A 23549-nucleotide genomic window follows, 5' to 3' on the forward strand; every position below is an offset into this window, starting at 1 on the left:
CTTCCATCAGAATACATCCTCATACAATATCATTTCTTACAGAACAGAACAATAATATTCATATACCATAATTTACCCAAGCATTCTCCAATTGACGGGCATCTGTGCATTTTCCAGTTTCTAGCCACTACAGAAAGGGCTGCCACAAACATTTTGGCACATACAGGTCCCTTTCCGCTCTTTAGTATTTCTTTGGGATATAATCCCAATAACAGCAATGCTGGGTCAAAGGGTAAGCCCAGTAGTAGCACTGTTGGATCAAAAGGTATGCACAATTTCATAACATTTTGGGCAAAATTCTAGATTGCTCTCCAGAATAGTTGGATTCTTTCACAACTCCACCAACAATGCATCAATATCTCAGTTTTTCCACATCTTCTCCAACATTCATCATTATTTCTTCCTGTCATCTTAGCCAATCTGACAGGTGTGTAGTGGTGTCTCAGAGTTGTCTTAATTTGCATTTCTGTGATCAATTGTGATTTGAAACATTTTCATATGAGTGGAAATACTTTCAATTTCATCATATGAAAATTGTCTCTTTATACCCTTTAACCATTTATCAATTGGAGAATGGCTTGATTTCTTATAAATTAAAGTCAATTCTCTGTATATTTTAGAGATGAGGCCTTTATCAGAACCTTTAACTGTAAAAATGTTTTCCCAATTTGTTACTTCCCTTCTAATCTTGCTTGCATTAGTTTTGTTTGTACAAAAGTTATTTTTTTTTGTTTTTTTTGTTTGTTTTTTGTTTTGTTTTGTTTTGTTTTTTTTATTTGGTGTAATCAAAACTTTCTATTTTGTGATCAATAATAATCTATAGTTCTCCTTTGGTCACAAATTCCTTCCTCCTCCACAAGTCTGAGAGGTAAACTATCCTATGTTCCTCTAATTTATTTATGTTCTCCTTCTTTATGCCTAAATCTTGGACCCATTTTGATCTTATCTTAGTATGTGGTATTAAATGTAGATCCATGCCTAGTTTCTGCCATACTAATTTCCAGTTTTCCCAGCAGTTTTTGTCAAATAATGAATTCTTGTCCCAAAAGTTGGGATCTTTGGGATTGTCAAACACTGGATTGCTATTTTTATTCACTATCTTGCCCTGTGAACCTAACTTATTCCACTAATTAACTAGTCTATTTCTTAGCCAATACCACATGGTTTTGGTGACTGCTGCTTTATAATATTGTTCTAGATCAGGTACAGCTAGGCCACCTTCATTTGATTTTTTTTTCATTACTTTCCTTGAAATTCTTGACCTTTTGTTCTTCCATATGAATTTTGTTGTTATTTTTTCTAGGTCATTAAATAGTTTCTTGGGAGTCTGATTATACATAAATAAATAGATTAGTTTAAGGAGTATTTTCATCTTGATTATATTCACTCAGCCTATCCAAGAGCATTTAACATTTTTCCAGACTTCTGGCCAAGATGGCGGCGTGGAGGCAGACAGATGCTTGAGCTCCTCATTTTCTCTCAGAACTTACTTCATGACAAGCCTCAGACTTAATGCTTGAGCCAGAAAGAAATCCACAAATAATCACCAAGAGAAGACATCCTTGAAAGTCGCCAGAAAAGGTCTGTGTTTGCTCAGGGGAGGGTCAATCAGACTGGGCGCAGACTGAGGGCAGGCAAGCCAGAGAGAGACAGGCAGCTCACACAGCTCTGACCAGAGGGGGAGGAGTGCCATCTCTGCCGTTTCTGCGAAAAGACTTTTTCCCCAGAGTGGATACTCTGTCTTGGCAACAAGCTAGGAGCAGCAGAGAGGGTGTAAACACCGGAGGTGAAGATTAATACCCCAGAAAGCCAGCGTTTCTCAGAACCCGGCCACCGCCAACCCCCACCTGGACTGACTCAGTGCATTCTCAGATCCTCAGAGCTCAGACTCAGTACAGTCATTGCTGTTGTTAGTGAGTCTCTGCTGCCCTACCCCCAGTCTGTAGAGGAAGCCCATTAACAGCATCCAGCCCCATCCCCCGCAAAACAGACCAATTGTTTCTCTTGTCAGTTTGTTTTCTTCGATTCCTACTCTGACAAAATGAACAAAAAGTTCAAAAGGGCTCTAACCATTGACAGATTTTGTATGGAGAGAGAGCAGACTTCAAACACTGAGGAGACTAAAAACAGACTGTCCCCAGATGAAACCCCTAAGAGGGATATGAGCTGCTCCTCAATACAAAAGAATCTCATAGAGGAAATCAAAAAGGCTCTCACAAGAGAGCTGGAAGAGAAATGGGAAAAGGAAAGTGAAGCTTGGCAAGATAGCCTGGAGAAGTCATCCCATGTATTCAAAGACAGAGTGGATAAAGAAATCAAATCATTGAGAAACAAGATTAGTGAGCTGGAAAAGGTAAACAACTCTAAGGAAAACAGGATTAGTGAGCTGGAAAAAGAAAACAGCTCTCTAATAAATAAAATGGATAAAATGGAAAAAAAATTAGATAGAAGATAAAAACGCAATTGGACAATTACAAAGAGATATAAAGAAAGTGAGTGAAGAAAATACATCATTGAAAATTAGACTGGAACAAGTAGAAATGAATGACTCAAGGAGAAACCAAGAGGTAGTCAAGCAAAACCAGAGAAATGAAACAATTGAAAAGAATGTCAAGGACCTTACTAGAAAGACAACAGACCTGGAAAACAGATCCAGGAGAGACAATTTGAGAATAATCAGACTCCCTGAAAAATCTGAGGAAAAAAAAAGAGCTTGGACACTATTATCCAGGAAATTATCAAAGAGAACTGCCCAGACGTTTTGGACACAGAGGGTAAAATAGACATTGAAAAAATTCATCGATCACCTACTGAAAGGGACCCTAAAATCAAAACGCCAAGAAATATAGTGGCCAAGTTCAAGAACCATCAGACAAAGAAAAAGATATTGGAAGCTGCTAGAAAAAATCAAGTCAGATATGGAGGATCCACAATAAGGATAACCCAGGATCTAGCAGCGTCCACATTAAAAGAACGAAGGGCCTGGAACATGATATTCTGAAAGGTTAAGGAACTTGGTATACAGCCAAGAATAATATACCCAGCAAGAATGAGCATCATTTTCCAGGGAAGAAGATGGACATTTAACGAAATAAATGAATTCCATCTATTTTTGATGAAAAAACCAGACCTACATAAAAGGTTTGATCTTCAAATACAGAACTCAAGAGATTTCTAAAAAGGTAAAAAGAAATCTTGAGAACTATACTTCTGCCAAAAAAATATGTAAAGAATATATGTACAATTTGTCTTAGAAACTAGAGGTGGAAAGGAAATTATATCATAAAAAGTGTAAAGTGGTGGTACTACATCTCATGAAGAGGCAAAGGTAACCTATTATATCTGAGAGAAAGAAAGGAGGGAGATGAACATAGCGTGTATCAATAGACATATTCGATTTATGGTGAAACTTCTTCCACTTCATTGAAAAGTGAAAGGGAAGGAGTAAGCTAAGGGGAAGGGAATACAGAAATTGTGAGGAAAAGGGGTAAAATAAGGGGAGGATCTTTAAGGTGGGGGAAGGATCCTAAAAAGGGAGGGCTGTGAAAAGCATGTGGTGTTCACCAGTTTAATACTGGGTAAGGGGGTAAGAGGGAAGGAAAGGGGAAAAGCATAAGCAGGGGTTAATAGGATGGCAAGCAATATAGAATTAGTCCTTCTAACCATAAATGTGAACTGGGCAAACTGCCTCATAAAGAGGAAGCAGTTAGCAGACTGGATTAAAAGTCAGAATCCTACTATATGTTGTTTATAGGAAACACACCTGAAACAGGGTGAGACATTCAAACTAAAAGTAAAAGGGTGGAGCAGAATCTATTATGCTTCAGGCAAAACCAAAAAAGCAGGAGTAGCCATCCTCATCTCAGATCAAGCAAAAACAAAAATTGATCTAATTAAAAGAGATAAGGAAGGGCATTATATCCTGCTAAAGGGCAGCATCAATAATGAAGCAGTAGCAATATTAAACTTATATGCACCAAGTGGTGCAGCATCTAAATTCTTAAAAGAGAAATTAATAGAGCTGCAAGAGGAAATAGATAGCAAAACTATAATAGTGGGAAATCTCAACCTTGCACTCTCAGAATTAGATAAATCAAACCACAAAATAAATAAGAAAGAAGTCAAAGAGGTAAATAGAATACTAGAAAAGTTTGGTATGATAGATCTTTGGCGAAAGCTAAATTGAGACAGAAAGGAATATACTTTCTTCTCAGCAGTTCATGGAACCTATACAAAAATTGATCATATACAAGGGCATAAAAACCTCAAAATCAAATGCAGTAGGGCAGAAATAGTAAATGCATCCTTTTCAGACCACAATGCAATCAAAATTACATTTAATAAAAAGCCAGGGGAAAATAGACCAAAAAATAATAGGAAACTAAATAATCTTATACTAAAGAATGACTGGGTGAAATAGCAAATCATAGACATAATTAATAACTTCACCCAAGAAAAAGACAATAATGAGACATCATACCAAAATGTGTGGGATACAGCCAAAGCAGTAATAAGAGGAAGTTTTATATCACTACAGGCCTACTTGCATAAAATAGAGAAAGAGAGGGCCAACGGATTGGGCTTACAACTAAAATTGCTAGAAAAGGAACAAATTAAAAACCCCCAGACAAACACAAAACTTGAAATTCAAAAAATAAAAGGTGAGATTAATAAAATTGAAAGTAAAAAAAAAAACTATTGAATTAATTAATAAAACTAAGACTTGGTTCTATGAAAAAACCAACAAAATAGACAAACCTTTAGTAAACCTGATTAAAATAAGGAAAGAGAAAAAGCAAATTGTTAGTCTTGAAAATAAAAAAGTGTGAATTCACCACTAATGAAGAGGAAATTAGAACAATAGTTAGGAGCTACTTTGCTCAACTTTATGCTGATAAATTCGATAACTTAAATGAAATGGAAGAATACCTTCAAAAATATAGCTTGCCCAGATTAACAGAGGAAGAAGTAAGTAGTCTAAATAATCCCATCTCAGAAAAAGAAATAGACCAAGCTATTAACCAACTTCCTAAGAAAAAGTCCCCAGGACCAGATGGATTTACAGGTGAATTCTACCAAACATTTAAAGAACAACTAACTCCAATGCTATGTAAACTATTTGAAAAAATAGGGATTGAAGGAGTCCTACCAAATTCCTTCTATGACACAGACATGGTACTGATACCTAAACCAGGTGGATCGAAAACTGAGAAAGAAAACTATAGACCAATTTCCTTAATGAATATTAATGCTAAAATCTTAAATAAGATATTAGCAAATAGACTTCAGAAAATCATCCCCAGGATAATACACTATGACCAAGTGGGATTTATACCAGGAATGCAGGGCTGGTTTAATATTTGGAAAATTATTAGTATAATTGACCATATTAATAATCAAATTGATAAAAACCATATGATCATCTCAATAGATGCAGAAAAAGCATTTGATAAAATCCAACATCCATTCCTACTAAAAACGCTTGAGAGTATAGGAATAAATGGACTATTCCTTAAAATAATAAGGAGCATATATTTAAAACCTTCAGTAAACATCATATGTAATGGCGATAAACTAGAACCTTTCCCTATAAGATCAGGAATGAAACAAGGTTGCCCACTATCACCATTACTTTTCAATATAGTACTAGAAACTCTAGCCTCAGCAATAAGAGCCGAGAAAGAGATTCAAGTAATTAGAGTAGGAAATGAGGAAATCAAATTATCACTTTTCACAGATGACATGATGGTATACTTAGAGAACCCCAAAGACTCTGCTAAAAAGCTATTAGAAATAATTCAGAATTTTAGCAAAGTTGCAGGATACAAAATAAATCCACATAAATCCTCATCATTTTTATACATTAATAACACAATCCAATAGTAAGAGATACAAAGAGAAATTCCATTCAAAATAACGGTCGATAGTATAAAATATTTGGGAATATATCTACCAAAGGAGAGTCAGGAATTATATGAGCAAAATTACAAAACACTTGCCACAAAAATAAAGTCAGATTTAAATAATTGGAAAGACATTCAGTGCTCTTGGATAGGCTGAGCGAATATAATTAAGATAACAATATTCCCTAAACTAATCTATTTATTTAGTGCTATACCAATCAGACTTCCAAGAAACTATTTAAATAACCTAGAAAAAAAATAACAACAGAATTCATATGGAACAACAAAAGGTCGAGAATTTCAAGGGAAATAATGAAAAAAAAAATTAATTGAAGGTGGTCTAGCTGTACCTGATCTAGAACTATATTATAAAGCAACAGTCACCAAAACCATTTGGTATTGGCTAAGAAATAGACTAGTTGATCAGTGGCATAGGTTAGGTTCACAGGGCAAGATAGTGAATAAAAATAGTAATCTAGTGTTTGTCAAACCCAAAGATCCCAAATTTTGGCATAAGAATTCATTATTTGACAAAAACTGCTGGGAAAACTTGAAAATAGTATGGCAGAAACTAGGCATGGACCCACATTTAACACCACATACTAAGATTAGATCAAAATGGGTCCAAGATTTAGGCATAAAGAATGAAATCATAAAAAAATTGGAGGAACATGGGATGGTTCACCTCTCAGACTTGTAGAGGAGGAAGGAGTTTGTGTCCAAGGGAGAACTAGAGACCATTATTGATCACAAAATAGAAAATTTTGATTACATCAAATTAAAAAGTTTCTGCACAAACAAAACTAATGCAAACAAGATTAGAAGGGAAGTAACAAATTGGGAAAACATTTTTATAGTTAAAGGTTCTGATAAAGGCCTCATCTCCAAAAGATACAGAGAATTGACTTTAATTTATAAGAAATTAAGCCATTCTCCAATTGATAAATGGTCAAAGGATATGAACAGACAATTTTCAGATGATGAAATTAAAACTATTTCCACTCATATGAAAGAGTGTTCCAAATCACTATTGATCAGAGAAATGTAAATTAAGGCAACTCTGAGATATCATTACACACCTGTCAGATTGGCTAAGATGACAGGAACAAATAACGATGAATGTTGGAGGGGATGTGGAAAAACTGGGTCACTGATGCATTGTTAGTGGAGTTATGAAAGAATCCAACCATTCTGGAGAGCAATCTGGAATTATGCCCCAAAAGTTATCAAAATGTGCATACCCTTTGACCCAGCCATACTACTACTGGGCTTATATCCCAAGGAACTACTAAAGAAGGGAAAGGGACCTGTATATGCCAAAATGTTTGTGGTAGCCCTTTTTATAGTGGCTAGAAGCTGGAAGATGAATGGATGTCCATCAATTGGAGAATGGTTGGGTAAATTATGGTATATGAATGTTATGGAATATTATTGTTCTGTAAGAAATGACCAACAGGAGAAATACAGAGAGGCTTGGAGAGACTTACATCAACTGATGCTAAGTGAAACGAGCAGAACCAGAAGATCATTATACACTTCAACAATGATACTGTATGAGGATGTATTCTGATGGAAGTGGATATCTTCAACATAGAGAAGAGCTAATCCAATTCCAATTGATTAATGATGCACAGAATCAGCTACATCCAGAAAAGGAACACTGGGAAATGAGTGTAAACTGTTATTTTTACCTTCTGAATCCAATTCTTCCTGTGCAACAAGAAATTCGGTTCTACACACATATTGTATCTAGAATATACTGTAATATAATTAACATGTAAAAGACTGCCTGCCATCTGGGGGAGGGGGTTGGGGGAGGAAGGGAAAAAATCTGAATAGAAGTAAGTGCAAGGGATAATGTTGTAAAAATTACCCATGCATATGTACTGTCAAAAAAAAAAGTTATAATTATAAAATAAAATAAAAATTAAATTAAAAAAAAACATTTTTCCAATTATTTAAATCTGATTATATTTTTGTGGCAAGTGTTTTGTAATTTTGCTCATATAATTCCTGACTTTCCTTTGGTAGATATATTCCCAAATATTTTATACTATCAACCATTATTTTGAATGGAATTTCTCTTTGTATCTCTTGCTGTTGGTTTGTGTTGGTAATGTATAAAAATGCTGAGGATTTATATGGATTTATTTTGTATACTCCTACTTTGCTAAAATTCTGAATTATTTCTAATAGCTTTTTAGCAGAGTCTTTGGGGTTCTCTAAGTATACCATCATGTCATCTGCAAAGAGTGATAGTTTGATTTCTCATTACCTACTCTAATTTCTTGAATCTCTTTCTCAGCTCTTATTGCCAAGGGTAGCATTTCTAGTACAATATTGAATAGTAATGGTGATAGTGGGCAACCTTGTTTCACTCCTGATCTTACTGGAAAGGTTCCAGTTTATAGCCAATACATATGATGTTTACAGAATAATAATATTCCATAACATTCATATACCATAATTTACCCAAGCATTCTCCAATTGACAGGCATCTGTGCATTTTCCAGTTTCTAGCCACTACAGAAATGTCTGCCAGAAACATTTTGGCACATACAGGTCCCTTTCCCTTCTTTAGTATTTCCTTGGGATATAAGCCCAGTAGTAGCTCCTTATTATTTTAAGGAATAGTGCATTTATTCCTATACTCTCAAGTGTTTTTAGTAGGAATGGATGTGGAATTTTATCAAAGGCTTTTTCTGCTTCTATTGAGATGATCATATGATTTTTGTTAATTTGGTTATTAATATAGTCAATTATGCTAATAGTTTTCCTAATATTGAACCAGCCCTGCATTCCTGGTATAAATCCTACTTGGTCATAGTGTATTATCCTGGGAATGATTTTCTGTAGTCTTTTTACTAATATTTTATTTAAGATTTTAGCATCAATATTCATCAGGGAGATTGGTCTATAATTTTATTTCTCTGTTGTCAGCCTACCTGGTTTAGGTATCAGTACCATGTCTGTGTCATAAAAGAAATTTGGTAGGACTCCTTCAATCCCTATTTTTTCAAATAGTTTATATAGCTTTGGAGTTAGTTGTTCTTTAAAGGTTTGGTAGAATTCACATGTAAATTCATCTGGTGCTGGGGATTTTTTCTTAGGAAGCTGGTTAATAGCTTATTCTATTTCTTTTTCTGAAATGTGCCTATTTAGATTATTTTCCTCTGTTAATCTGGGCAAACTATATTTTTGAAGGTATTCTTCCATTTCATTTGAGTTATCAAATTTATTGCCATAACGTTGAGCAAAATAGCTCCTAACTATTGTTCTAATTTCCTCTTTATTAGTGGTGAGTTCTCACTTTTCATTTTTGAGACTAACAATTTGCGTTTCCTCTTTCCTTTGTTTAATCAGATTTATGAAGGGTTTGTCTATTTTGTTGGTTTTTTCATAGGACCAACTCTTACTTTTATTAATTCAATTTTTTTTTTTTACTTTCTTTTATTAATGTCACCTTTTCTTTTTAGAATTTCAAGTTTCGTGTTTGTCTGGGGTTTTTTTTTGATGTCTTCATTTTCTAGCATTTTTAGTTGTAAGCCCAATTTGTTGACCTTCTTTTTCTCTATTTTATGCAAGTAGGCCTCCAGAGATATAACATTTCCCCTTATTACTGCTTTGGCTGTATCCCACACATTTTGGTATGATGTCTCATTATTGTCATTTTCTTGGGTGAAGTTATTAATTATGTCTATGATTTGCTATTTCACCCAGTCATTCTTTATTATTTTATTATTTAGTTTCCAATTATTTTTTGGTCTATTTTCCCCTGGCTTTTTATTAAATGTAATTTTCTTTGCATTGTGGTCTGAAAAGGATGCATTTACTATTTCTGCCTTACTGCATTTGATTTTGAGGTTTTTATGTCCTAGTATATGATCAATTTTTGTATAGGTTCCATGAACTGCTGAGAAGAAAATATATTCCTTTCTGTCTCAATTTAGCTTTCACCAAACATCTATCATATCAAACTTTTCTAGTATTCTATTTTCCTCTTTGACTTCTTTCTTATTTATTTTGTGGTTTGATTTATCTAATTCTGAGAGTGAAAGGTTGTGATCTCAAACTATTATAGTTTTGCTGTATATTTCTTTTTGCAGCTCTCTTAATTTCTCTTTTAAGTATTTAGATGCTGCACCACTTGGTGGGTATATGTTTAATATTGATACTGCTTCATTATCAATGCTACACTTTAGCAGAATATAATGCCCTTCCTTATCTCTTTTAATTAAATCAATTTTTGTTTTTGCTTGATCTGAGATGATGGTGGCTACCACTGCTTTTTTGGCTGCACCTGAAGCATAGTAAATTCTCCTCCACCCTTTTCCTTTTATTTTGACTGTATCACCCTGTTTCAGGTTTGTTTCCTGTAAACAACATATAGTAGAATTCTAGCTTGTAATCCAGTCTGCTAACAGCTTCCTCTTTCTGAGGGACTTTACCCCATTCACATTTATGGTTAGAATGACTAATTCTATATTGTTTGCCATCCTGTTAACCCCTGCTTATGCTTTTCTCCTTCCCTTCCCTCTACCCTCCCTAGCCAGTTTTAAACTTTTGAACAACACTTGCTTTTCACAACTCTCCCTTTTTAGGATCCCTCCCCCACCTTAATGTTCCTCTTCCTATTTTACCCCTTTTTCTCACAATTTCTGTATTGCCTTTCCCTTAGCTTACTTCTTCCCTCTCACTTTTCAATGAAGTGGAAGGAGTTTCACCATAAATCAAATATGTCTATTGATACACACTATGTTCATCCCCCTCCTTTCTTTCTCTCAGATATAATAGGTTACCTTTGTCCCTTCATGAGATGTAGTACCACCACTTTACCCTTTTTTATGATATAATTTCCTTTCCACCTCTGGTTTCTAGGACAAATTATACATGTGTTCTTTACACATCTTTATAGCAGAAATATAATTCTTAAATTTTTTTTTAACCTTTTTAGAAATCTTTTGCATTCTGTATTTGAAGATCAAACATTTTGTGTAGATTTTTTTTTCATAAAGAATAGATAGAATTCATTTTTTTTTGTAAAATGTCCATCTTCTTCCCTGGAAAAGGATGCTCATTTTTGCTGGGTAAGTTATTCGTGGCTGCATACCAAGTTCCTTAGCCTTTCACAATATCATATTGCAGGCCCTTTGTTCTTTTGATGTGGATGCTGCTAGATCCTGGGTTATCCTTATTGTGGCTCCTCCGTATCTGAATTGCTTTTTTTTTAGCAGCTTCCAATATTTTTTTTCCTTTGTCTGATGGTTCTTGAACTTGGCCACTATATTTCTTGGCGTTTTGATTTTAGGGTCCCTTTCAGTAGCTGATCGATGCATTTTTTCAGTGTCTATTTTACCCTTTGTTTCCAAAGTGTCTGGACAGTTCTCTTTGATAATTTCCTGCAAAATAGTGTCTAGGATTTTTTTTTCCTCAGATTTTTCAGGGAGTCTGATTATTCTCAAATTGTCTCTCCTGGATCTGTTTTCCAGGTCTGTTGTCTTTCCAATAAGGTACTTGACATTCTTTTCAATTGTTTCATTTTTCTGGTTTTACTTGACTACTTCTTGGTTTCTCCTTGTCATTCATTTCTACTTGTTCAAATCTAATTTTCAATGATGTATTTTCTACACTCACTTTTTTTTATCTTTTTATAATTGTCCAATTAAGTTTTTAAGTGAATTTTTGTCTTCTATGGAATTTTTTTTCCATTTCATCCATTTTAATTTTTAAAGAGCTGTTTTCTTTTTCCAGTTCACTAATCCTGTTTTCCTTGGAGTTGTTTACCTTTTCTAATTCACTAATTTTATTTTTCAATGATTTGATTCCTTTATCCACTCTGTCTTTAAATGTGTGTGATGATTTCTCCAGACTCTCTTACCAAGCTTCCCTTTCCTTTTCCCATTTGTCTTCTAGCTCTCTTGTGAGAGCCTTTTTGATTTTGTCTATGAGAGTCTTTTGTATTGAGGAGCAGATCATATCCCCCTTAGGGGATTCCTCTGGAGACAGTCTGCTTTTAGACTCCTCAGTGTTTGAAGTTTGCTCTCTCTCCATATAGAAGCTGTTAATGGTTAGAGCCCTTTTAAATTTTTTGTTCATTTTTTCAGAGGGGGAATCGAAGAAAACAAATTGACAAGAGAAACAATTGGTCTGGTTTTTGGGGGGATGGTGCTGGATGGTCTTACCATGCTTCCTCTACAGACTGTTGAAGACAGCAGCGAGGCACTAACAGTATAGTGATGGCTGTGCTGCGTCTGCTCTTTGAGGCTCTAAGAATGCACTGAGTCACTCCAGGTGGGGGTGGGGGTGGCCGGTTCTGAGAGATGCTAGCTTTCTGGGATTTTATTCTTCACCTCTGGTGTTTATACCCTCTCTTCTGCTCCTGGCTTACTGCCAAGACTGAATATCCACACTGGGGTAAAAGTGTTTTCGAAAAAATGGCAGAAATCACACCCCTCCCCCTCAGGTCTGAGCTCTGTGAGCTGCCTGCCTCACTCTCTAGCTTCCTGCCCTCAGTCTGCACCCAGCCTGTTTGTCCCTTCACCCGAGCAAACTGGCGAATTTCAAGGATGTCTTCTGTTGGTGATTATTTGTGAGTTTCTTTTCCAGTCAAGCATTAATTCCAAGACTTGTCATGAAGTAAGTCCTGAGAGAAAACGTGGACCTCAAGCAGCTGTCTGCCTCCACGCCACCATCTTGGTTGGATGTACTATATAGATTTTCTTGAAACAGAAATGTATTGCTTTGTATTTTGAATACTCTCATGTTCTGCTGTGCATATGCAATGTATTTTTCTTTTTAAATTGATTTTTAAAAATAAATTATTTTGTAAAAAAATAAATGGCAGTATCACATATATACAAATATTAAATTAACCCAACTCCCTTAAACTTGATTCAGCAAAACAAAGGTAAGGAACCACCCATTCAAGAGCAATATGAAATTACCAATAGTAAATATATAACTGTTTCTGTAATTTATAAATCTTCCCAGCTGTGTGAATTTACACAACCATTGCTCTTTCTCTTCCTAAGTGTGCCTTCTTATTCCAACTTCCTCTGCTTTCTCATCCCTAGCAACTGATTTTTTGCCACCTATTCTTCTGAAGAAAGCATGTTTTCCACTGAGAGCCCACATTTTGATAGTTTAACTTCCTAAACAAATATTGCCTGTTATTTTCCCAATTTTGGAGGTGTGTAGTTCGTAGTACCTGCCAGGAAACTTCTTGAATTAGCAGACCCAAAGGATAGCACATAATAAATCAACATCCAACAGATGTTTTGTAGAATACCCCCAAGGTTTTATTTTTGGTATTATACTGTTAAATGTTTTTCCTCAATGACTTAGATCAATATGTCATGACCATTCACATTTTCATTTCACTCACAGATAAGAAATGTTGTAATTATTTTTGATGACAAAATCAGAATTAAAGAATTTTGACAGGCTAAAATAATTAGTGGGAGAAAGATATGTTTGATGTAAAGTCCTACATTTAGATTAAAAAAATAAATTGCATAAGTCTAGGATAATGGACATGTGTTGTGCCCATGTTAGTACCCTGGATATCTTAGAATCAGCCTGAGTCAGGATAAGCAAAAGTCTTTATTCTTGGTCTTTTGGGATCACTGTCAGGGGATCAGATCTAGAAATCTCCACACCTCCTTCCTCTCTCTCCATCTCCCAAGAATGATCCTCCTTCTCCTATTCCACCGGCTCATCTCTCCTCCCTTCTCTCACCACATCCACAGATCTACCCAGCATAGAGTTGAGTAGGGTCATCTTCTAAACATGTTAATAGAGAATTGTCCAATTGGTAATTAGCCTTAAGTGCTAGGTTAAGTGCATCTCTAGCCCTTTACAGACATGTGTGCCTAAACTTCAATTTATGTGAAAAATATCTGGGAATGTATTGAAAATTAAAAAAAGCCAACAGTGTAACATGATAGCCAATAGAAGTTAATGAAATTGCAAACTGTATTTATATTGACTAGCAATCAATAAATTCATCATACTTTGCCCTGGACAGATCATATCTAGCTTATTGTTTTCAGTTCTGATCAACATTTGATGAAAAATGTTAATAAAATGATATGAATTTTAAGCACAGTGAATAGCATATTCACTGCATATTATGTAATTGAGAAAAAATTAAATTATTGTGTTACTCCACTCTTCTAGACTTCTCTATCAAGAATTAAGAACTTCTTTATCCTACAAAATCACATCAGTCATAGAACTTATATGTCATCTCTATGCTCTGCACCTGGGGACCTTTCTCTTTTCTGATTGTTGATGGGAGGGTTTCAGAACTTCCACTTTAATGATACAGGCCAGGCCAGTCATTTCTTCATTTCCTATCTAGCTACAGTCATCTAGCTTTCTCAATGTTGTCTCCAAGACAAATAGATTCCTATACTTACCCCAATTCTTTATAGCTTCTTTTTCTGTGTTGTATTCCTGCATTATATTATAAATTCTTTGAGGACAGGGATTGTATTCCTTTTTCATTTTTGTATTTCCAGCAATTAGCCCAATGTCTGGTATGTACTAGACTTTTAATACATGTTTATTGAGTGACTAACTAAAGTACTTTGCAAACCTTAAAGCACTAAATAAATGATAACTTTCAATATCATCATCTGTATATCTTAAATGGCACTTAACATATCCTGCTGTACTGTATCTAATTGAATACAATAATACCTCCTTTACTAGAGTAAGACTTGCCATTTTTTTAATCTTTGCAATCCTTCATATATGGAACAGTGACTTTCACAAAATCAGTACACAAGAAGTATTTCATAGAATCTCAAAATTGGAAGATATCTCCAAAATTATATAGTCCAACACAATCTGAAAAAAATATTCATATTAAAATATATTTCACAAATACTAATTCTGTTTTTGAAGAACAATTCAAAGTGAGGGAAATCATGCTGTGACCTCCCAAGGCAACCCTTTGACTCCAAGATAGTTTGAGTTGTTTTTGTTTGTCTTTGTTTTTTTTTTTTTTTTCTTTTACTGTTTTTGCTATTCATTTGAGGTGATGTCTTAGCTTGTGTGTGACTTAGAATTAAGTAAGGCAGAATTGCACAGTCATCACTGAAATCATAAGTGACAGTTGTGTGAAGTTAGACACTAAAGGTACATGAACAGTCCTGAAAAAGATTCAGTAAGTCCTCACAATAGATGTGGGGAAATCCCACATAACCCGCCTTCCATTTTTTTTTTTAAATTTTAACATTATAATTATAGATATAATTATATACAAATATAATTATGAATATAAAAATTATATCAAGCCTCTATCTACCTCTCTGAAGTTTCCATCCATTCTTTATAGCTCTTCACTCCGAGTTAAAATAAACAAGTAAAATCTCTTTTCCACAAGACAGTCCATTAAATACTGAAAGAGGTTTGTCATAAGTCTTCTCTTACTCAGGTCAAATACAACTAGTCCCTTCAAGCACCTCCTCCCCACAATGGTATGTGACATTTGTTAAATATATAGTAAAGGAGATGCTTGTTCCAGTATGAGTCAGATTAAATAGTTAAATGGCTTATGAACATAATCAAAAAGACATGAATTCAAATCTTATTTGCTTTGTGATTCTGGTTAAGTCACAATCTCTAAACAAGAAAGCCTAACAATTTCTTCCTCTGACAAATGAGGATAATAATAGCAACTACTTCCATTTAGAGCTTTTTTTCCTTATGTTGTCTTCCCACACTATATTATAAACTTTTTGAGGGCAGGGAGTGTATTCCTTTTTCATATTTGTATTTCTAGTAATTAGCCCAATGTCTGACATTTAGTAGGCTCTTGTTAAATGTTTATTGAGTAACTGACTAAAGTACTTCACAAACTTTAAAGCACTATATAAATGATGAAATATATATATATATATATATAAAATCTATATCGATGTAGGGGAGTTAGAAAAGAAAAGAAGTGAAAATTGAGTGAGGAGAGAAAAAGAGAGGGAAGGAGAGGGGGAGAGGGAGAGGAAGAGAGAGAAAGAGAGAAAGTTTGGCAAATTGTATTGTACTACATGATGTTAGCTATTATCCTCATTACTAACTACATAATATGAACTTAGCCTTTTAACTCTAATAATAACTTTGTATATAACAAGGTTTCTTAAACTTTTTCCACTCACAAACCCTATATGTCCAAGGAATTTTTGTGTAACCCTGAGTATATAGGTATATAAAATTAAGTGGCTCTAATAATAAATCATAATTTCACAACACCCACATTCAGTTTTAAGACCTCATATGGGATCATTGCTCTCACAGTTTAAGAATCTTTGATTTACCTAATGTTTTAAAATATATTATCATGATTATTCTTACAACAACCCTGGAATAAAGGTATAAAAGTATTCCCTTTTAATAAATAAAGAAAATGGGAGCAAAGGTTAATTGATTTGCCCAGGATCACATTGCTAGTAAATATGTGAGGACAGATTTGTACTAAGGCTTTCTAATTCAAGCTCCACCACTCTATCCACTAGACCACCTAGCTACTCTCTTCGGGGTTCACCATTCTATGATTTTCTTTCCTAAACTGTAGATCAGGCCTCTTGTTTAATGGAGTTCAGTTGAAGTGCATAAAATTGGACATTAGCCTTTTGTAACTATCTAAAAAATGTGTTAATTAGAACTTTTGCATAACTGTGCATCATGAATTATATATAAAAAAAACTCTCCCAAAAAATGACTTCAAATTGCTCAGCAGTTTGTAATGTATTTTTAGCAAGTTGCATACTATCGTTTCTGTGTATATTTTATATGACTCCAGGCTAAATTCACATTTTCTTCCATACATCTGTAAAAGTATGGAAGAAAATCTTAATTTGGCCCTTAGTTAATAAAGGCAAAATATATAGTACAGAATTTTTTTCTTTCCAATTCCCTAATAAGTATTGTTAATGGGGGCAGCTAGGTGGGTGAAGTGGAGAGAGTACCAGCCTTGAATTCAGGAGGACCCAAGTTTAAATCTGATCTCAGACACTTAACACTTCTTAGCTGTGTGACCCTGGGCAAGTCACTTAACCCCAGCCTCAGGGGGGGGAAAAAAAAAATATTGTTAATGAAGTCTGGGCAGTCTCTCTTATTTTATTTATTTATTTTTTTTGCTATAGGCTAATGGAAAAAGTAATTCCATGCCATATAAATATAATAGCATATAATATAAAATATTGCATAATGACAATTGATTCATTTTAGTAATAGTTATACATTTTACTTTTGGTTTTGGGTTAAGTTTTGGGTTAAAGGTCCTTCAAAAATTAATAAAGAGGAATTATTAGCATCTGATAGAAATAGTGGGCATCTTTGATATCAATTTAAAATAACAACAACCAAGTTTAGAAAAGACATGGGACTATACTTGTGACTTTTCTTTGTCATTTTTTATCTGTCCACTTATATATGTTCCTTTTGTAAATCACTTCCATAGAAACAAGAAATGTTCTTTCTTCCCAAATTGTTCATTTTATGTTTTGGCTCATTTTTTTCTCCTTTTTACATGAATATTATTAAGAAATTAGCTTGGATGGGAACATATAAACAAAAGTCAATTCAAAATAATATGACTCCTCCTTGGAAAAGCCACAGTTTCACACCACTAATCTTAAGATAATTTTTGATAGTATTGGAAGGAGAAAAGATAATTATCTGGACTAACCACCAGAGTCTTTTCCCTTAAAGAATTAGAAAACAAAAGAATTGCCACAACATAAACAAAGAACAGGTTTTGCCCTGATTTTTAAAAAAGGTGTGTGGTAGAATTTGGAAACCAAGGAAAATGAATTTCACTTTTATTCTTGATAAAATTCTGGAAACTATTACATAAAGGCATACATAGTGAATGATCACAAAGTAATTACAAATTGTCAACATATTTTCATGAAGAACTGCTCATCCAAGTAACAAAGACAGAAAGCAATGCCCCACATGTATGCCAAATTATAGCAATATATTTGCAGAAGCTTGTATCCAAATAGTGAAGTATTTCTAAACAAGTATGTGAATATAATGGAATAACATTATAACATACTACACTATAAATAGTGAAGGACTCAGAGAAATGTGGGAAAATTTTAATGAATATATATATATATATATATATATATATATATATATATATATATAGAGAGAGAGAGAGAGAGAGAGAGAGAGAGAGAGAGAGAGAGAGAGAGAGAATGAAGTAAACAGAACCATGAAAACTATATACCCAACTAAAAAACTGGAATAATAAAAACAAATAGAAAATTTTATAATTATAATTACCAAGCTTAACCATAGAGAGAAATGAGAAAATCTAATTACCTCTTTCAATTTAATAAGTGGGGAGTGTAGGTGTAGAATTTTGCAACATTATGAGCATAGTTAACAAAGATTTGGTTTGTGGGGGTGGGAGATGAAGGATATATTTATTGTGTAGAAGATAGAAAAATAACATTTTCAAGAAAAAATATAAATGGATACATATGTCTGAATATATGTATGATTATAGATATCTATGTAGATTTGTGTATATATGTGTGTATATGTGTGTATATATATATATGTGTGTGTGTGTGTGTGTGTGTGTGTGTGTGTAAATATATCAGTGTTTAATTGTAGCCAGAGACCCTGGGCAAGTCACTTAACCCCAGTCTCAGGAAAAAAAAGAAGAGAGACACACAATGAGTAAATTATATTACTTGATATAAATAAAAGAAAAAAAAATGATGGCTGTTTTTTTTTCATTAAAACTGATCTATAAAAATAGTTTCATTCAGAAATATCCAAAGATTTTGTTAGTTTGTGTGTTTTTAATATGCTTTAATTTTGAGTTCTAAATTTCAACTGCATGACCATAGACAAGTCACTCAACCTCAAATTGCCCCTTAGGTTCTTAGCTCCAGAAAAATTACAGATATGTACACATCATTGGAAGGAGTTTTATCATAAAGTCTACACAGTGAAGAAATGACAGGTCCATCCTGTCCCCCTACCATTTCAACAACAAAAAAACAACAACAAAACATAATCTGTGACTGGGATCTCCAATGATTGTAGACAAGCAGGTACCTACTCTGACATTTTAGTTTCAGTTGAAAAAAACCTTGACTTGATAAATTTCAGTGTTATATTTGAGTATAACTACATGCATTGAAAACCAGGTATCATAGAAAACTATAAAATGCTTATTTACTTCTGATCACAATCTCACTGCACTTCTCCCACTATCTTCCTATGCCTTTTATAGGTAGAATATAAACACAAAGGAATGGAATATATGTTTATAATATTCTAATCATGAATTGGCAACATTTTACAGAATCAAACTGTTTATCACATTTTATTATTTTTAATTATTAATTTTATGTTATATTCCTAGACATCTCTGTGGGATGGCCCCTGCCACCTTTCTGTTGGGAAGTACCTTAATATAATTTAAAATAAACAAAAGAAAATAAGAAAAATAAACATTTACCAGTCAGTGAGAATTACTTATTGGAATCAAGTGAAATGTACAACATGCAGTTAAAGGACATAATCTGTAAGCCTATGAATAATCCCTTTGCTATACTTCTCTTTGTTTATAAGTGAACATCACTTTTTGAAAGGAAAGAAATACATTTAATTATTTTTTCCTGGCAAATATACAAATATTGCCTTAAATATCAAAAGATCAGTAAACACTGATCTACTACTTGAAATGAAAGCTTTTTGTCTTAATATTTATTATCAGAGCTGTTTTTTTTTTTTTTTTTTTTTTTTTTTTTTTTTTTTGGAGGGGTAGGATCTGTCTCCACTGATTATAGGACATTTCCACATAGGCTGTCATTTTAAGGTGAAAAATTTGCAAGGACAGTCAAGCCATCTGTCATCAACTGGGTTCCCTGACACTAAGGGCTATGCTAAAATGGCCAGCAGGCCTCATACATAACAAAGACCTTGCACTTTGGCATTGTTAATTCCTTGACCTGTGCACAGAGTCCTCCAAAAAGGGCTTTACTGCAACAATTTCTGGGCACGCATTTAGGTGACTGGGCTTTGTAAAAGAAAAATGATTTACACATATAGGAAATTTGAAAAACTCTGTCTTTTTATCATGTCTGCCTAGGAACCAAATAATTTTATTAAAAACTTTGTTTCAGCAATGGCAAAAAGTAACCATTTACATCATTTTTTTCTCTTTTTAAGTAGTTTATTTGCTTCTTGAAAAAAATATAGGCGTTAAGTTCAAAAAGGATACTTAGAGGTTAGAATTATTCAAAACAACTGGACCATTCAAATGTAGAAAGCATTTTGAAAAGGTGAAAAATGCATCTTCTGTCCATTGAAACCTTGCTAGCCTGGTTGCAAAGTTACTCAAATAATGAATTCAACATCTCACAGGGAAGTCAAAGACAACCTATTCTTCCTATGATGTCAAGCACCACTTAAGTCTTGTAAATACAATACAGTACAATCACATTGTAGGTCAATTGTGCTCATGTACGGATTATGGCTGTAGCTCCAAATATTTGTGAAGGAAATACAGAGGGAAAAATATATCATCCAGAACATCTCAACTACTGTGAAAAAGCTTTATTTAGAAATTTACACTATTAAATGCCTGATATGCAAAAATGGAAAGTTCTATTTAAATGGCAAGAGGGAAAAAATTGCTTTTAGAGTTCATTATTTAATTCTTTATGAGGTATCACTTCTTACATACTGATATTTAAAAATTAGGGAAATCATTGTTAAATGAAAGAACAGCCATGGCAAGGAATGAATGAATAAATACAATAGGAGCTTCCTTCTGTCAATATAATTAATGACAAGATTTTATGAGCTTCATTTAGTGCCTAGTACATAGTTATATACAATACATGCTGTATGTATTTATGCACACATAGTATAAATATGTAAAAGTCATATCATTAAATCTTTTATATGCCTGTATTCATAATACAAAAAGCCTTTTTTTAATTATTTAAAGATCTATTCTCTCTTCCATATACATTAATACTAATAAGAGTTGTAGTGAACATCAAAGGGAAGCTAGACTGCTAATTAGAGCTCCAATCCACTTGGCGAGCTGTGGAGCATAGCTAACAAATTTGGAATAAGTTGGGCATTTGAAAAACTAATAGTGACCTCCTATCCTTAATTTGATTACTCTAAGAATGAAGTCAATTAAGAGTGGCATGGACTTAATTTTCAATAAGACTGATATCCTGAAAATTTCAGATGAAACCTCCTCTTCCACCGAACCTGTCCCCAAACTGAGAAGTTTGACTAAGATCAAAGCAAATTACACAAAACTCCTAAATTTTCATGTTATACTTTCTTTGATACTTGTGTATATATTCTAAGCAGATTGCAACTAATCTATATATTTTCAGTCTGTGCATTCCTTTTCAATTCTTATTATTGTTCATAGGGCTCTATTCAATGTGCCAGGGACATATCTTTAGTTCTTTTCATCTTTCTTATGGGTAGTAGACACACTTTATTCCTCACTCTCATTCTTGGATTAGTTATCTCTTTTCTGCTAATACATATTGCTTATGGGTAATCTTTCACATAGCTTTTAATATACAATTCTTCCATAACACATTTTTGCTGTCCAGTGACCCTCACATGTGGCTTTCCATTGATTTGTGTATGATCCCTAATTTGAACTCTTTGGAGAAAGCTTATATGATTTGAAGCCACATGACATCAAAAGATGAATATTGATACCATAAAAGAGATAAGATTGAGTTTTAGATATTTGTCTTTAAGTAATTTAGCCTGTTTTTCTCCTCCTACACATTTCTGGCTTTAGCATTATCTATCTGAGATATATGTATTGATAGATTAGTCAGAGGAGCCCTTTTGAATAGTAGGAATACTCCTGAAAGACCTTGATTTGAATCTGTAATCTTCTAATTACTACATGAGTGGGTTTAGGAAAGTCATTTAACCTCTGGAATTGTTTTCTATTCTGTAAAAGGAGGATATTAGAATAGGTAAATTTGAATAGACTATGGGATAGTGGAAAATTAAAATGAAAAGAAATGAGTCCCAATCCCACCTGAGACACTTATTAGCTGGGTAACAATGAGGAATTTCTTTACCTTCTCCACACCTAATTTCTTTATTTTTTTTATTATAACTTTTTATTGACAGTACATATGTATGGGTAATTTTTACAACATTATTATTTGCACTCACTTCTGTTCCGACTTTTCCCTTCCCTCCCTCCACCCACTTCTCCAGATGGCCGCAGCCTTCTACATGTTAAATATGTTAGAGTATATCTTAGATACAATATATGTGTGCAGAACTGAACAGTTTTCTTGTTGCACAGGAAGAATTGGATTCAGAAGGTAAAAATAACCTGGGAAGAAAAACAAAAATGCAAACAGTTCACACTCATTTCCCAGTGTTCCTTTTCTGAGTCTAGCTGATTCTGTCCATTATTGATCAATTGGGACTGAATTAGATATTCTCTGTTGAAGATATCCACTTCCATCAGAATACATCCTCATATAGTATTGTTGTTGAAGTGTATAATGATCTCCTGCTTCTCCTCATTTCACTCAGCATCAGTTCATGTAAGTCTCTCCAAGCCTCTCTGTATTCATCTTGCTGGTCATTTCTTACAGAAAAATAATATTCCATAACATTCATATATAACAATTTACCCAACCATTCTCCAATTGATGGGCATCCAATCATTTTCCAGTTTCTAGTCACTACAAAAAGGGCTGCCACAAACATTTTGGCACATACAGGTCCCTTTCCCTTCTTTAGTATCTCTTTGGGATATAAGCCCATTGCTGGATCAAAGGGCATGCACAGTATTTTTTTTTACAGCTTTTACATATTTCTTTTTATTATTATTATTATAGCTTTTTCTTCACAAGATATATACATAAGTATTTTTTCAGTATTAACAATTGTGAAACTTTTTGTTCCAACTTTCCCCCCCTTCCCCTCACCCTGTCCTCCAGATGGCAGGTTGACCAATACATATTAAATATGTTAAATAAATAAAAATTATATGTAGGGTATTTATATTTTGATAACTTTTTGGGCATGATTCCAGATTGCTCTCCAGAATGGTTGGATTCGTTCATAACTCCACCAACAATGCATCAGTGTCCCAGTTTTCCCGCATCCCCTCCAACATTTATCATTATTTTTTCCTGTCATCTTAGCCAATATGACAGGGGTGTAGTAGTATCTCAGAATTGTCTTGATTTGCATTTCTCTGATCAACAGTGATTTGGAATACTTTCATATGAGTGGAAATAGTTTCAATTTCATCATCTGAAAATTGTCTGTTCATTTCCTTTGACCATTTATCAATTGGAGAAGGGCTTGATTTCTTATAAATTAGAATCAGTTCTCTATATATTTTGGAAATGAGGCCTTTCTCAGAACTTTTAACTGTAAAACTGTTTTCCCAGTTTGTTGCTTCCCTTCTAATCTTATTTGCATTAGTTTTGTTTGTACAATTTTAATTTGATATAATCAAAATTTTCTATTTTGTGATCAATAATGACCTCTAGTTCTTCATTGGTCACAAATTCCTTCCTCCTCCACAAGTCTGAGAGGTAAAATATCATATTTTCCTTTAATTTATTTATAATCTTGTTCTTTATGCCT

Source organism: Sminthopsis crassicaudata, chromosome 1 (assembly GCF_048593235.1).
Source record: "Sminthopsis crassicaudata isolate SCR6 chromosome 1, ASM4859323v1, whole genome shotgun sequence".
Lineage (NCBI taxonomy): Eukaryota > Metazoa > Chordata > Mammalia > Dasyuromorphia > Dasyuridae > Sminthopsis > Sminthopsis crassicaudata.